The 16,564-nt window shown below is 42.0% G+C and overlaps 1 long non-coding RNA gene across 1 annotated transcript in view; it reads left to right on the plus strand.

Moving 5' to 3' along the window:
* Positions 1 to 1,690: 1,690 nt before the first annotated feature.
* The window catches only part of LOC140739007 (uncharacterized), a 47,280-nt gene continuing 32,406 nt past the window's right edge, over positions 1,691 to 16,564 (plus strand). The window contains exon 1 of the long non-coding RNA XR_012101530.1: positions 1,691 to 1,769. This is a non-coding gene — a long non-coding RNA (uncharacterized lncRNA). The remainder of the gene's footprint in view (positions 1,770 to 16,564) is intronic.

Genomic DNA, 16,564 nt, shown 5'->3' on the forward strand with positions numbered 1-16,564 from the left:
ACAGTTGGTTTTCAAGGTGATGCTGAAGGATTGATCAGATGTGGTCTTGGGAGTCATTGGAGAAAATGGGGATGTCATTGAGGTAGTCCAACATGTTCCTGTGTAGCATGCCTTGGAGAATCTTGTTAATGAAAGCTTGGAAACCGGCTGGAAGATTGAAAAGTACAAAAGGCATCACAAAGTATTTGTCGTGGCCAATGGGTGCCATGAACGTCACCTTCCACTCATGCCCTGGTGGATGAAGATCAGCTTGTACAAGCTCCATAGATCGAACTTGGTGGAAATCTGAGACCCACAGAGTGTTTCGAATGTGTTATTCATCAAGCGGAGAGGGTAGCAGTTGTTAATGGTGAATTTGTTGAGTCTATGGTACTCAGTGCAGGGACAAAGACCCTTATCTTTCCTTTTAACAAAGAATCCTGCATGGGCTGGGGACTAGGATGGGCAAAGGAAGCCACACTTTAGCACTTTAATGACGTAGTCATCCATGGCGTGGGTCTAAGGAGGGGAGCAGGAGAAAAGACAACCTTGTGGAGGGCTGGTGAGGTTGAGGGTTTCCACTATCTCCATGGATTTACAAGGTGAAAATCAGCTGAGGTTGCAAGCAGGTGATCTGGCAGTTGGGTACCCAACTCAGCAATGAACCAGATGACCAGGCGAAGTGAGGGTCGTGAGCTAGGAGTAACCAAGGATAAGAGGAATGTTGGGCGAGTCGATTAGGATAAATTGGGTGGACTTGCAGTGCTGTCTGATGTTCATGTGCCCAGGCCGGCTGTATACACTGAGCAACCCAGACCCCAAGGGATGTCCATCAATCACTCAGAACAAGACACCGGAAGGCTCTGTAGAGAATCCGAGCTCACACATGGATCCCCGTCCGGAAAGATGCTTGCTGCACCAGAGTGCTCCAGAGCCTGCTGTACACTGAGAGCCATTGGGAGGATAGAGAGAGAGTCAGATTACCGTGCTGAATGAGAGGTGGCAGAGAGCTTATCAGATAGAATGCTTCTCGTCTCTACTCGGTGAGGCTACTTGCCCAGACACAGTAGGCATTTGATGTGTGGGTGAGCCGTGGCTCCGCAGTAAGCACACAAGTAGTTTCTCCCCGGTGTTCCTGCTCTTGCGGAGCAAACGGACTTCTATCTAACTGCATGGGTTCTGGAGGCATTGTTGATGAAGCAGCTACAGCCTGAAACATCTCTGGAACAGAACTGGGGTTCTGGCTGGTGATCTGTCAGGTAAATCCATGAAACATTTCTCACCACAGAGGGCCAGGATGATGAAGCTTCTCCCAGGTGGGAAGCTCTTCTTTCAGGCGCTGCAAGAGGCTGAGGTCAGCTGCACTTCTGCACTCCAGCAACACTCTGCCGCGAGGATCCTGAATTCCGCCGTGTAATCCAGAAAAGAGCATGAGCCTTGACAGGGGTGAAATATCCAGTCCACTGTCTACCTTCCACTTCCTGGATGGTCAAAAAAACCTGGCGCATTCCAGCTGTGAACTGGTTGAGAGTGGCTGTAATGAGGTGAAGGTTGAGAGTGGCTGTAACGAGATGAAGAGTTGGTTGAGAGTGGCTGTAACGAGATGAAGAGTTGGTTGAGAGTGGCGAACAGATGGTCAGTGGTTTCCTGCTGCTTCTGAGAACTCATTATGACGTGCAACCTTCTTTAGGCAAGCAAACTCTACTGTGTCAATCACTGGTTCTTTCTTCACGTTAGGAAATGTAGAGGAGGCTTGAGCCAAACACAGCACAGCAGAGTTAATTTAGCAGGTGAGTGATCACTTTAATAATAAACTGCAAAGTATCAGCCGCCAAAAAGGCCACAAACCAAGAAAGAATAGATACTTAGCACAACAAGGCAACAAAGTAACTGAAGGTTAGGAGCAACTGTTTGAGGCTGGCTGGTTCATATGAGTGAACAATGATGGCAGATGAGAGCAGTGTTTAAATAGGCTGTAGGTGATGGGTTGGAACCTAGTGGCAGATGACTCCTGTTAGCCGCATTGAGACTGGGAGGAGCCTGCATGTGACAGTACTGAGAAATTACAGCACAGGAGGTCTCCTGCTGACCTTCTGAACTGAGGACCCATCTGGCTGCTCAGATGAATATTAAACTCCCATGGGATGTTTTGCAGAACAGCATTCTTTTGGAGATCTGGCAAACAATCATCTTAACCAGCATTTCCAATACAAACGAATTGATAGTTAATTTTGTCACTGCTTTTGGGCCAGGGCTCTATGCAAAATGCCGAGAGTCCACTTACATAACAGCCAATGCGTCAAGATCAGCAAATTGTGAGGTGTTTTAAAATAACTCCTAGGTGTAGAAAACAAAAATGAAATTCTTTATTGCTCAGCTATTTTGCATGAAGATTAGCTGCCTTGGAAATAAGATAAAAATGACAATTTGTATGTGAAAAAATAACAGATTAGATATGCATACTTAGTTTTTTGGTACCTTGAAGTAATCCTTCAAATATCATTTTGTCTTCCTAGGCTGTCTGCAGGGCATTATTTTAATAGCAGGTATCAGCAGTATAGTCCAGACATCAATGGCAAGGAACATTTAGTTACTGCTCAGATAATAATAACAGATTTTTGAAACATCAGTCATTTGATCATACTTATATAGAGGTATGAATTGCTTTCAGGCAAGCTTCCAGATATTCACAGTGAAATATAGCTAGGGTGCCTAAGACTTCTGCTCAGTACTGTAGTAATTTTATGTATTGCACTGTACTGCTGACACAAAAAAAAACAAATTTCATGACCTATGTGAGTGATGATAAACCTGATCCTGATATGGGTCTCTATTGTGGACTGAGAGTGGGAAAGGGGCTATAAGAGGGGAATCATGGCTGGGAAAAGAGGAGGGGAAAGGGGAAGGAGTGGGAAGCGCTAGAGGAGACATGCTATAATGATCAACAAACCAATTGTTTGGAATAAAGTGACCTCGTCTGGTGTCTCAGGGATGGATGTGTCTGCATTCTCATCAATATCCACACTTGCCCATGGCACGCCTTTTCCACCATCTGTCCCACACCCCTCCCATGGAGCTCCTCCCTCCCCATTCCCAACATCCCTTGCTCCCGACAGATATACAAACTTGCTCTCTGCTCCACGTACAGTACTGTACAAAAGTCTTAGGCATCCTAGCAATGTAGCAATACATATGTGGCTAGGACTTTTGTACAGTACGGTCTATTCATTGAGATTCATTTTCTTGCAGGCATTTGCAGGTAGAAGAAATACAACAGAATTTTACAACAAACTATACATAAACAAAACCAGACAAACAATCAAGGTGCAAAAAAAGACAAAATGTGCAAATAAAAGTCCGACAGAGAACATGAGTTGTAAAGAGTCCTTGAAGTGAATCTGTCAGTCTTGGAATCAGTTTAGTATTGTGATGAGTGAAGTTGTCTATGCTGGTTCAGGAGCCTGATTATTGTAGGGTAATAACTATTCCTGAATCTGGTGATGTGGGACCTAAGGATTCAGTATTTCCTGCCTGATGGTAATTGCAAGACTGCATGGCCCAGATGGTGGAGATCTTTGATAATAGATGTTGCTTTCTTGTAGTACGCTATGTCAATGAATTCAATGTTTAGGAGGTTTTGACTGGGCTGTATCCACCACCTTGTTTAGCCTTTTTTTATACCCAGGATTTGGTGTTTGCAGCCAGTTAAGATACTCCTCACTGTGCATCTATAGAAGTCTGCCAAATCTACGCAAACTTCTAAGAAAGAAGAGATCGTGTCATGCCTTCTTTGTGATGATGTTTACGTGCTGGTCAGAGGACAGATCCTTTGACATGTCAACGCCAAGAAAGTTAAAGCTACTGACCGGCTGCACCTCTGATCCTTTAATGAGGACTGGTTCGTGGACCTCTGGTTTCTTCCTCCTGTAGCTGATGACCAGCTCTTCCGTTTTGCTGACGTAGTTTGAGAAGTTGTTGCTGTGACACCACTCAGCCAGATTTTCAATCTCTGTCTTGTATGCCAATTCGTCACCACCTTCGATTCAGCCAACAAGAGTGGTTTCGTCAGCAAATTTAAATATGACATTGGTGCTGTACTTAGCCTCACAGCCATTAATATTGAATGAGTAGTGCAGGGGGTGAAGCACACAGCCTTGTGGTGCACCTATGCTGATGAAGAGTGTGGAGGAAATGTTAAATTTAAGAATTCTAGGTAGAATTTGAATAGGGACATAGATAGGAGGGATATGGAGTGTTATCTCCATTTGCCTCACTCTGTATTTGCAATTACAATTCATCTCAAATTTTAAAGCAGGACTTTTTCTCAAGTCATTACTTTGATCACAATAGAAGATTACTAGTATTGGTTCATCATGCTACCAAATCAAAAACATAATAAGACTACTCAGCGTAACGTAGGGTGCTGTGCACAAGTCTTAGACACATACAGTATACATAGCTAGGGTGCCTAAGACTTTTGCACAGTAATGTATTTGTCAACATGGAGGGAAGAGTGAGTTTGTAAATCTGGTGGGAGCAACAAATGCTGGGTATGGCGAGGGTGGAGTGCCATGGGAGAGGTGTGGGATGGGTGGCAGAGAAGGGATGTCAGGGGCAGGGGAGGGTTGCCATGGGTGCAGACACACCCAGCCCTGTGACACCAGGCAAGGTCATTTGATTCCAAACAACTGATTTTTGATCACTACAGAATGTCTCCCCGGTTCTTCCCATTCCCTCCTCTCTCCCTTCCCTTTTCCCCATCATGATTCCCTTCTCAATGCCCTCTTCCCTCTCTCAGCCTACAATTGAGACCCATATCAGAATCAGGTTTATCATCACTCACAAATGTCATGATATTTGCTCTTTTTGTAGTAGCTGTACAGTACAATATATAAAATTACTATTGTACTGTACAAAAGTCTTGGGGACCCTAGCTATATTTACGTTCCTAAGACTTTTGTACAATAGCTCTAAAATATGTTACTTTTTTGATTTGATCTTCAGAAGGAATATCATGCTGCCCTGTTGGTTACTGGTTGGAATTTGATGTGAAAATATTAATGCAGTACTCATAAAATTGCATTTAGAAGAATTAATTTAATAGAAGATATATCAATGCAACTGGTTCATTTCAATGTCTGATGTTGTTAAACCTATTTGAACCTAACTCTCCTTGTTTAAATATATTCTGTATTAAAGGGACACACATTGAGCCAATTCAATATCCCTAATTTGTCTATGAGGTTTCTGCTATCTTTGACCCTTACAAATTATTTTGACATGACACTGTCTGTAATCAGCAAGATGTTGGCCTGTTGGGACTAATTTGAATAAATAATCAGATTTGTAGCTGATCGATCATGTTATCTGATTTCTTTATTCCCTACACATCTTTCTCAACAGCTGGTGGGATGATGGCCATAGATGCATACAGAAGCGTTCAAACCTGCTGATACAAATCACAAGAGAGTTAGTTGGTTTACTGTGTCTAACAACAAGCTATGTTAAAAAAATTCTGCCAAATAACCCACTTTGTAGACAATTTTCAATCTAGTAGGGAAGGGATTTCTTCCAGTATGGAAATTTGCGGTGCGATGTGGCTTGAGCCAAAGGATAATTTATTGTTTTACAGCCAGTTGATGTTATAATCAAAATGATTTTTCCTCAGGATTAATTACTTTTCGAACCATTTCAGGATCAGAATCGAAATCAGGTTTAATGTGACCGACGTATGTCATGAAATTTTGTTGTCTTTGGGGCAGCAGTCCAATGTGATACATAATAATAGAAAAAGCTGTGAATTACAATAAGTATAAACTGTATATATTAAATAGAATAGTTAAATTTGATAAGTGCTAAAATAGAAATAATAAAAATTAGTGAGGTAGTGTTTATGGATTCAATGTCCATTCAGTAATCGGATGGCAGAGGGGAAGAAGCTGTTCCTGAATTGCTGAGAGTGTGTGTGCCTTCAGGCTTCTGTGCCTCCTTCCTGATGGTAACAATGAGAAGAGGGCATGACCTGGATGATGCATGTTGTTAATGATGGACGCTGCCTTTTTGAGGCAGCACTCTTTGAAGATGCCTTGGATACTACAGAGGCTAGTGCCCATGGCAGAGCTGACTGAGTTTACAAACCTCTGGTGATACAACCAGTTAGAATGCTCTGCACAGCACATCTGTAGAAACTTGCCAGTGCTTTTGGTGACATACCAAATCTCCTTGAATTCCTAATGAAATACAGCCGATGTTATAATGGAAATTACTTTTCCTCAGGCGTTTCTCGTCGTCTGCAATTTTCTTAGTTTTCGATATTTGTAAATTTCTATGGAAGTTCTTGTTTTCTTGCCCCTACATATAAGCTTCAAAATGAAGCACAGGAGTGTAAAAAATCAGGGAATTTTCAAGTGCGTTGCAAAGTGCCAAAATAACAGAAAATGTATAAACAATGCCAGAGTTTAAAAGAAATTGGAAAATAGAATCAGCTAACCACCATTAATTAATGATGGTTGTCAAATAACTCTGGTTGTGGAAGTATTGCTCTACTCAATTTTATAGGCTGCAGTAACCATTAGTGTAACTATAAAGAATTAAACATTTTATTCCTAAAGAAGGGCCTCAGCCCGAAAGAAACAGAATCAGGTTTAATATCACTGGAATATGTTGAGAAATTTGTTATCATAGCAGCAGCAGTACAATGCAATACATGATAATAGAAAAAACTTTGTGAATTACTGTAAGTATATACTGTATATATTAAATAGTTAAATTAAATAAGTTGTGCAAAAACAGAAATTAAAAAGAAAGTAGTGAAGTAGTGTTCATGGGTTCAATGTCCATTCTGAAATTGGATGGCAGAGGAGAAGAAACTGTTCCTGAATCGCTGAGAATGTGCGTTCAGGCTTCTGTACCTTCTTCCTGATGGTATCAATGAAAAGAGGGCATATCCTGGGTGGAGGGGGCCGGGTGGTCCTTAATGATGGATGCCACTGTTGTGAGGCACCGCTCCTTGAAGATGCCTGGATGCTACAGAGGCTAGTACTCGTAATGGAGCTGACTAACTTTTGTCACTTTCTGCAGCTTACTTTGATCCTGTGCAGTAACCCCACTCCCCAGCAACCTCCCCCCCCCTCCCCCATACCAGACGGTGATGCAGCCAGTCAGAATGCTCTCCACATTAACTGTTTATTCTTTTCCATGGACGCTGCCCGACCTGCTGAGTCCCTCCAGCATTTTGTGTGTGTTGCTTTGGATTTCCAGCATCTGCAGACTTTTGCGTGTTTATACATTTTATTGGTTTGCTTCAGGAATTACTTTCACTGAATCCAGAACTACGGATAAAGAAAAAGACAGTTTACTTAAAGATGTTGATGAATTATTTTACAAGCTGCTTGCAAGTCTTAAAAGCTGCTTTCAATAATATTTCAGTGCTTCCAGGCATCCAGATTCACCTAATATGGATCATAATGGCTCATTATTAATTCAAAACTTTTAATACATTGAACGCTTGTTTTGAGAACGCAATGATGTTGTATCAGTCAGTAAGTTCAAGGTGACCATGAGAACAAACATTGATTTAAATTTTATAAGTATACTGAAGGAATAGCAATGCTGGCTATTATGGTTGCATGCAACAAAGCAGCAATTAACCCACCTAAAAGGCCAAATTTCAAAATTCAAAGTATTTCAACATTTAAGGGAAGTTTGGATAGTTACATGGATGGTAAGTGTATGGGGGGCTGCGGTCCCGGTGCAGGTTAAATGGTGGCACAGTAGCATAGTGGTCAGCACAACACATTACAGCACTACTGACCCAGGTTCAATTCCTGCCACTGCCTGTAAGGAACTTGTACATTCTCCCTGTGAACACGTAAGTTCCTTTCAGAAGCTTCAGTTTCCTCCCACAATCCAAAGACGTCCCAGTTAGTAGGTTAGTTGGTCATTGTAAATTGTCCCATGATTAGTCAGGGGATTGCTGGGTGGCACAGCTCAAAGGGTAAGATGGGCCTATTCCATGCTGTATCTCAATAAGTAAATAAATGGTTCAGCATGGACTAGATGGGCTGAAGAGCCTGTTTTTGTGCTGGACTTTTCTATGACTCTTTGGCTCTAAATTTATCATCAAAGTACATATATATGACCATATAGTAATCCTGAGATTTGTTTTCTCACAGGCATACACAGTAAATCCAAGAAACACTTAATCATAAAACATGCACCTATATCTCAAACTTTCATTTTATGCTATTATAATTATAATGTAATGGAAACCATACCAGACCATACCTCAAGCAGGTAAACTTTATTTAATTCTGTAAAGAATTGTTTTACTGCAGTTGATTGGAAAGATATCCATTTCCTTCATTGTCTTCACATATCTGCATAGATTATGAAACGCTAAAATTCAGATCAATACTTGCTGAAGTGAGGCTCTTCCCTGTCTAGTCAGAGATGCCTGATCTTGGCCAGCACCTCTATAATTGACCTAAAAATTACAGAGAATAAATTAGCCTGTTCACCATCTGGTAAGACATGAAGGAAAATAATTATAGGCAGAAATTTGATAAGGTCACAATTGATTTTAACTCTAACTTCAAACAACAAGCATATATTTTTCACTGTGATGTACATGAAATTTGTCACTGGGAAATGACATTGACGTCCTGATAGCACACACAAAACTCCACTTCATTTTTAGATGGTCAAATGGATCAATTTAATATTGAAGAATGTATACAGTATACAACCTGAAAATCTTACTCTTCACAGACTTCCACAAAACGAGAAACCCCATAGAATGAATGACAGAAACGTCAGAACCTGAAAGCCCACCCTCCCCCCTCCCATTGCATTAACATCAGCAGAATCATCGACCCTCCCTCTTCTCGATATTTATTGCTTATTTATTTATTTTTATTATTTCGTTCTTTTTGTATTTGCATAGTTTGCTGTCTTTTGCACACTGGTTAAATCCGCAAGTTGGTGCTGTCTTTCATTGATTCTGTTATGGTTATTATTCTATAGATTTATTGAGTATGCCCACAAGAAAATGAATCGCAAGGTTGTATATGGTGACAAATATGTAAGACCATAAGACCATAAGATATAGGAACAGAAGTAGGCCATTCGGCCCATTGAGTCTGCTCCCCCATTCAATCATGGGCTGATCCAATTCTTCCAGTCATCCCCACTCCCCTGCCTTCACCTCATACCCTTTGTTGCCCTGGTTAATGAAGAACCTATCTATCTCTGCCTTAGATACACCGAAGGACTTGGCCTCCACAGCTGCTATGGTAACAAATTCCACAGATTTACCACCCTCTGACTAAAGTAATTTCTCTGCATCTCAGTTCTAAAAGGACGTCCTTCAATCCTGAAGTTGTGACCTCTTGTCATAGAATGCCCTACCATGGGAAATAACTTTGCCATATCTAATCTGTTCAGGCCTTTTAACATTCGGAATATTTCTATGAGATCCCCCTCATTCTTCTGAGCTCCAGGGAATACAGCCCAAGAGCTGCCAGACGTTCCTCATATGGTAACCCTTTCATTCTTGTGAATCTTCTCTGAACCCTCTCCAATGTCAGTATATCCTTTCAAAAATAAAGAGCCCAAAACTGCACACAATACTGCAAGTGTGGTCTCACGAGTGCCTTATAGAGCCTCAACATCACATCCCTGCTCGTATATTCTATACCTCTAGAAATGAATGCCAACATTGCATTTGCCTTCTTCACAACTGACTCAACTGGAGTTTAACCTTTAGGGTATCTTGCACAAGGACTCCCAAGTCCCTTTGCATCTCTGCATTTTGAATTCTCACCCCATCTAAATAGTCTGCCTGTTTATTTCTTCCATCAAAGTGCATGGCTATACACTTTCCAACATTGTATTTCATTTGCCACTCCTTTGCTCATTCCCCTAAACTATCTAAGTCTCTCTGCAGGCTCTCTGTTTCCTCAACAATACCTGCTCCTCCACCCATCTTTGTATCAGTGGCAAATTTAGCCACAAATCCATTAATACCGTAGTTCAAATCATTGACATACATCGTAAAAAGCAGCGATCCCAGCACCGACCCCTATGGAACTCCACTGGTAACCATCAGCCAGCCAGAATAGGACCCCTTTATTCCTGTTCTCTGTTTTCTGCTGACCAGCCAAAGCTCCACCCACGCTGGTAACTTCCCTGTGTTTCCATGGGCTCTTATCTTGCTAAGCAGCCTCATGCACGGCACCTTGTCAAAGGCTTTCTGAAAATCCAAGTACACCACGTCTACTATATCTCCTGTGTTTACCCTGCTTGTTAGTTCCTCAAAGAATTGCAGTAGGTTTGTGAGGCAAGATTTTCCTTTCAGGAGACCATGCTGGCTTTGGCCTATCTTGTCATGTGCCTCCGGGTACTTCATAATCTCATCCCTAACGATTGATTCCAACTACTTCCCAACCACTGATGTCAGGCTAACAGGTCTATAGTTTCCTTTCTGCTGCCTCCCACCCTTCTTAAATAGCGGAATATCCGATATACCATATATCCATGGACATTCAGCTCCCAATGGCAGCCATCCTTTAGCCAAGTTTCAGAGATGGCCACAACATCATATTTGCCAATCTGTAGCTGAATTTCAAGATCGTGCCTGTTCTTTCTATAATCTCTGTTGCACGCTATCTTTGATTTATTTCTGTTTTCCTCTTCCTCAGCCCTATCACTCCGATTCCCATCCCCCTTTGTACCTTGATAATAAACTAATAACTGTGCTTTAAATAAGTGAGAATCCAGAATGTTCTAAGTAATCCACCTTGTTACCATGCGCAATACTGCATAAAATAGAAATTATGCAATATTTTTTTTATTTAATAAAATTCACAGAATGATCTGTCAAATTCAAATTTCAGTGTAAGGCTTTCAATGGATATTATTACAACAATCAAAAAACAGGCGGACTGTTATGATATCATCTATCTAGGCAACAGCGAACTGGCTGTTAGAGGATTTAGGACGTCTGAATAGCCACTAGACATTTATCAGCCAATTGGCAAGGTGAATATATACACGAGGAGAGACTATGAACCTTACCAATTCTATTACTAATGGATGGGGAGTTCAGGGAGTAGTTCCACTTCTGACGAAGGTGCTTGTTGTGTCCGTTCTGGGCAGCTCACTCAACTTTGATCCTTTGATCCTCACCGGACGCCCTGCTCTCACCTGTGGTTCCAAGTAGCTGTTGGCAGGCAACAGCGGCCGCATTCCAGTGCACTGTTTTGACAGATGGGCTAAACCAGGTGGAGGTAGCTAGCAGCCTCATACCCGAGTGAGGTAGGGACATGCCTGTCCTAGCGTGCAAAGTCAGCTCTGGCCATCTGGGCAGGTGAGATCTACAATGAGATCCAATGACTAGGAAGGCGGTACTGCAATGCTCCGTGGAGAGCGTAGGTGATTGTGGTCTTTCCACGATCATGATTGTTCTTGGCAATTTTTTTTTACAGAAGTGGTAAACCATTGCCTTCTTCTGGGCTGTGCTTTTATAAGATGAGTGACTCCCAGCCATAATTAATACTCCAGAGATTCTCTGCCTAATGTATACTGAGCCTGTTTAATCTCCCTTCATGAGACATACTCGCCATCTCTTTAAACCTCTGTTACACTCACACAATAGGTATAAATTAATTTATGTAGGGATTGCAAAATGGGTGTCCATTTATCCCATTGAGACCCATTGAGTCCTGAAGAAGAGTCTTGGCTCAAAATATCAATTGCTTATTCATTTTCATAGATGCTGCCTGATCTGCTGAGTTTCTCCAGTATATTGTTTGTGTTGCTACCCGTTTATGCAGTATGGTCTCACCAAGGCCACATGTAATGACAGTAAGACATTGTTAATTTCAAATACGGTATCTTGCAGTAAAGGCCATTAGTCTCAAGTTTCTTGCTGTGCTGACCAATGAACTTCCAATGAAATCAGTACTTTAAACATCACATTCCTAATCACTCTCCATTTACAAAATACTCAGCTTTTCTTGGTGGTCATAGAACATTACAGCACAGAAACAGGTCCTTCAGCCCATCCAGTCCATGCTGAACTATTATTCTGCCTAGTCCCATCAACCTGCATCTGGGCCATATCACTCCCATCCAATGTACCAATCCAAATTTCTCTTAAATGGTGAAGTCAAACCCACATCCCCACCTAGCACAGGCAGTTCATTCCACACTCTCACCACCCTCTGAGTGAAGAAGTTCCCCCTCATGTTTCTCTTAAACTTTTCACCTTTCACCCTTAACCCATGTAGTTCTAGTCTCACCCAACCTTGGTGGAAAATATCTGTTTGCATTTACTCTACCTATAACCCTTACGCTCTCGGGAATAAAGCACTAACCTATAACTCAGGTTCTCCAGTCTCGGCAACATCCTTGTAAATTTTCTCTGCACCCTTTCTGTCATATTGATATCGCTCTTGTAGGAAGGTAATGAGAAATGCACATAATACTCCAAATTAGGCCTCACCAATTTCCTGCAACATAACAGCCCAACTCCTGTACTCAATTTATGAAGGCCAATGTGCCAAAAGCTCTCGTAATGATCCTATCTGCCTGTGGTGCTACTTTCAACGAATTTGGATCTATATTCCCAGACTCCTCTGTTCTGTCACACTCCTCAGTGACCTACCACTCACTCTGTAAATTCTACCCTAGTTTGTCCTCCCAAAGTGCAACACCTCACGCTCACCTGCATAAATTCCGTCTGCCATTTTTTTAGCCCATTTTTCCATCTGGTCCAGATCCCACTGCAGGCTTTGATAGCCTTCTTCACTGTTCACTACCCCCTCAGTCTTGGTGTTATTTGCAGATTTGTTAATCCCGCTTACCACATTGCTAAGCAGTGGTGTGTCGGTCTGAGGAGTGGTGGTGAAGAGGAGTTCAACCGAAGTGGATAAACTCGCAGTCTTCCAGTTCCTCACTCCGCTTGCATGAGCCTAACCCTGCTCACGTTCTAACTTAGCTAGAAGATCAAATACATTTATTATCAAAGAATGTATAAACCACACAACCTTCAGATATGCTTGCTCACGTGTAGTCACAAGGCAAGACTTGTGAAAGAACCCAATTACAGGTCCACAATCCCTTATCCAAAATTCTGAAATCCAAAAAGCTCCTAAAACCAAAATTTTTTTTTCGCCAACAGCTGACGTGGCAGCACTAGCAGAGGCTGCCAGACGTCAGTTGTGGCTCAGCGCTCGTACTGGTTACACGTGCATTTGCTGTTCGCTGATATTTTGTGTTCACTGTTGACTTTGTGTTTAATTTCACTGTGAAAATGTCAAAAAGAGCTGCAGATACCCCTATGGGTAACAATGAAAAAGAGAGAAGGAAGCATCTATCATTATCAATAACGCAGAAAGTGGAGTTATTGCAGAAGCTTGATCGTGGTGTGTCTGTGCGGCATCTTACTGAAGAATATGGTGTCGGAACTACCACTGTATATGATTTAAAGAAACAGAAAAACAACTTACTGAAGTTTTATAGTGACAGTGATGTTCTACATTTATTCCAATAAGTCATTTACCACGTGTTTGATTCGGTTCGTTTGAAGCTGTATATTTTTATGTTTCATTGAATGTTTTTGTTGGAAATAAAATATTTTTTCTTGTCATTATTCCCCAAACAATACAGTATAGCAACTCTTTACATAGCATTAGGTATTTTAAGTAATCTAGAGATGACTAAAATTATACAGGAGGATGTGCGTAAGTGCGGAGCTCTGCCAGGTCCTAAAGTCCACCCGCACTGAGCCAGATTAAATAAAGAACTCGAGCATGTGTGTCTTTTGGTATCCGCCGGGGGGGTGGGGGGGTGGGGGGGGTCCCAGAACCAATAAGGAGGGATTCTGAAATCTGAAAAATTCTGAATTCCGAAATGCAACTGGCCCCAAGGATTTCGGATAAGGGATTGTGGACCTGTAAAGAAAAAAAATAAATAAAAGTCCAACACTCGCTGCGCAAGAGAAAGAAAAAAAACAAATCATGTTAAGCAATTGAAACAAACAACAGCATTCTGAACCAATATGGAGTCTTCAGATCCAAACCCAATACTCAGCATCTCTTGGTGGTCATAGAACACTACAGCACAGTAGGCCTAAAGCATCACTTATCAGTTCATTATATTAGCAGGCACAAAGCACAGCAGCTGGAGCAGTCTTCATAGCTTCAGCACTGTAGAAATGACCATTGCAGTCAACGAGCAAAATCCGATTTTTATCCCAATCGACACCCTCTCTTTTCAGTCAATCCGGGCTAGCATTTAATTTCACCGAACAACAGACCAGCGAAAGGCTCCAGCTTCCTGGAGAGAAGAGTGAAGATCGTGGAGAGGGAGTGAAATCGGCTCTTGCCTCCAAACTGGGCCAGCTTTTAAGTTGGTACCTCACAAATTGTACCTCGCACTAAGACCTGGGCACCACCACTGTGAAAGACTCAGGGCCTAGATATCAGCAAACAAAATTATCGCATTTGATGAAACTGCCAATAAACAACACAAGCAAGTGCAACATCCTCTAGATGATACAAAATAAAACTTCTTTCTCTTCTTTTACATCCTCTTTTTCCTTCAAATGTTCTTCTTCTGCTGTTGGAGCCTGTGATCTACATTTTGGGGGTCTGTTTTGGGGCTGAATGAGTGAGCTGCCACTTATCTGTCTCTGAGAGAGTTCTTTGAGATTTTGATCAAAGCGTGAGGCTTGTAGGCCCAGAAGCCTGGACGTGGGGTGTGAGCCCATGATCGACTCCATTTCTCACTGATCTTACTGATTAAGGCACTGACAAAGACCAAAATCATCAAGGCAAGTGCGGAAGGCGAGCAGGTGTGCAGCGATGTCTACCAGCCTCTGACTGCCTGCTGCTGAAGAAGGTGCCTGCATGTGACAGTCTCTGTCTCCCCCTTACTTGCTGCTCCCAAAGGAATGTCCCTGGCTTCAAATGGAATTTCTCTTCCTCAACGCTGTTGGAGGAAGGTGCCAGAGTTCTGGGTTTTGTTCAAGGTTTAATTGATGTGGTTTGACGATTGGACTCTAGCTCACGTTATGATAGAACCGTGGAACACTATAGTACAGAAAACAGGCCATTCGGCCCTTCTAGCCTGTGCCGACACTTTATTCCCCCTTGATTCTTCTACGCTCCAAGGAAGAAAGTCCTAACCTGTTCAATCTTTCCCTGTAACTCAACTCCTGAGTTACATCCTAGTAAATCTTCTCTGCACTTTTTCAATTTTACTGATATTCTTCCTATAGTTAGGTGAACAGATCTGTACATGATACTCCAAATTTGGCCTCACCAATGTCTTATACAACCTCACCATAACATCCCAACTCCTATACTCAATACTTTGATTTATGAATGCCAGGATGCCAAAAGCCTTCTTTACAACCCTGTCTACCTGTGACACCACTTCCAGGGAATTACCGTATGTATCCCTAGATCCCTTTGTTCCTCCACACTCCTCAGTGGTCTACCATTTACTGTGTATGTCCTACCTTGATTTGTCCTTCCAAAATGAAACACCTCACACTTGTCTACATTAAATTCCATCTGCCATTTTCTGGCCCATTTTTCTAGTTGGTCCAGATCCCTCTGGAAGCTTTGAAAGCCTTCCTCATTGTCCACAATGCCACCAATCTTAGTGTCATTAGCCAACTTGCTGATCCAATTTACCACATTATCATCTAGATCATTGATATAGACAACAAACAACATGGTTCCAGCACAGATCCCTGAGGCACACCACTAGTCACAGGCCTCCAGTCTGAGAAGAAATCATCCACTACCACTCTGTCTTCTCCCACACAGCCAATTCGAATCCAGTTTACAACCTCTCCATGTGATATCTAGTGTCTGAACCTTTTGAACTAACCTCCCATGTAGGACCTTGTCAAACGCCTTACTAAAGTCCATTTCGACAACATCTACAGCCTTTCCTTCATCTACTTTCTTGGTAACGTCCTCGAAAAACTCTACAAGATTTGTTAAACATGATCTACCATGCACAAAGCCATGTTGACTATCCTTAATCAGCCCTTGGCTGTCCAAATACTTGTATATCTGGTCTCCCAGAACACCTTCCAATAATTATGGAAGGTGTTATAATTATGGAATAATTATAGCCATGCTGATTATCCTTAATCAGCCCTTGGCTGTCCAAATACTTGTATATCCGGTCTCCCAGAACACCTTCCAATAATTTACCTACTACTGATGTCAGACTCACTGGCCTGTAATTACCTGGTTTACTTTTGGAGCATTTTTTAAACAATGGAAGAACATGAGCTACCCTCCAACCCTCCGCCACCGCACCTGTGGCTAAGGACATTTTAAATATTTCTGCCAGGGCCCTTGCAATTTCTACACTAGTCTCGCTCAAGGTCTGAGGAAATATCATGTCAGGCCCGGGGCATTTATCTACCTTTATTCGCTGTAAGGCAGCAAGCACTTCCTCCTCTTTAATCTCTATATGTTCCATGACACGTACTGCTTGTTTCCCTTCCTTCCATATACGCTATGCCAGTTTCCTGAGTAAATACTTATGCAAAAAAAAA

Source organism: Hemitrygon akajei, chromosome 14 (assembly GCF_048418815.1).
Source record: "Hemitrygon akajei chromosome 14, sHemAka1.3, whole genome shotgun sequence".
Taxonomy (NCBI): Eukaryota; Metazoa; Chordata; class Chondrichthyes; order Myliobatiformes; family Dasyatidae; genus Hemitrygon; species Hemitrygon akajei.